The sequence below is a fragment of the Leuciscus leuciscus genome (assembly GCF_965113295.1).
Source record: "Leuciscus leuciscus genome assembly, chromosome: 1".
NCBI classification, from domain to species: Eukaryota; Metazoa; Chordata; class Actinopteri; order Cypriniformes; family Leuciscidae; genus Leuciscus; species Leuciscus leuciscus.
Window position 1 is genome coordinate 30,735,053 of NC_138725.1, and position 1,398 is coordinate 30,736,450.

Genomic DNA, 1,398 nt, shown 5'->3' on the forward strand with positions numbered 1-1,398 from the left:
ATGTCACAGTTTTCTTAAAATCACGTTTTTGTAGTTTACACTGTAGTCCAGTCATTGTATGAAAAAAGGTTGAACAAATTGCAACAGAAGCAAACTCAACTGATTTTGTATCCTCAATATGTCCTGAGTAAGGGGAAAAAAGTGAATAGGGTAAACATTTTAACCTTTATATATCACCATGAAAATTACTGAGTTGATTACTTACATCAAGACAAACAAAAATTGGATTACAAGAATTTTTAAGTTGTTTGTTAACATGGATAAACGGTGCGTAATCTAATTACGTATGTGCTAATTTGCATAAATACCACAACAGATCTAAACAATGGGTCTAGCCAGGTGTAAATGTCTTGTTGAATCTTGTTGACACAGAACTTAATGTTAAGGTCTGAATGGAACCCATTTAGGCTACCCATGAGCATTAATACATAGTCAGGAAGAAGTACTTTAGAAACCAGCCTTTATTAATTATTATTGCAGAGATGGGGTTTGGGGCTGGGTCCGTGGGACTGTTTCTGGGGATTCACTTTTTATTTTGCCTACCTTTTGTCTTCTGCATTCTCCTTACCATTGTCTCCTGTTCTTCCCTCAGACTCGTCCCCCAGAAACAGTCCCACAGACCCAGCCCCAAACCCCAAGGCTGGTTTTTAAAGTACTTCTTCCTGCCTCTATGTATTAATGCTCATGGGTAGCCTAAATGGGTTCCATTCAGACCTTAACATTAAGTATTTTACTGTTATCAACAAGATTCAACAAGACATTTTCACCTGGCTATACCCAATGTTTAGATCTGTTGTGGTATTTATGCAAATTAGCACACGTAATTAGATTATGCACCGTTTCTCAGTGTTAAAAAACATTTTTTGTTTGTCTTGATGCAAATAATCAACTCAGTAATTTTCACGGTGATATCTAAAGGTTAAAAATTTTACCCTATTCACGTAAGAAAGAGAATGAATAGGCGTATGAATAGGCTATATTTGGGTCTTTTTCGAAACTTTCCCCTAATGGGATTCTTCTGGACTTTTTTTTCCTTACTAAGGACATATTGAGGATACAAAATCAGTTGAGTTTGCTTCTGTTGCAATTTGTTCAAGGTTGACCCCCATTTTGGCTTAAAATGACTGGACTACTGAGACGATAAAGATATTGTTTTGAAAAAGTTTGCGTTTTCGGGCCCCCAAACTGCAGTTGTCGTGTAAATGAGTGGCCAAAACGACAGTGTTGCTAAAAACGCGTGTAAACGGCCTCTAAATATCTGTAAACATTTGTGGCCATGTTTTCAGAATCTTTTTTTTTATAGAAGTTTACTACTATAACTTAATTACTACAACAAAGCTCAAAGTTATGATATATAAAACATGAACACAAAAACAATCCAGAAAAATCCAGCATCAG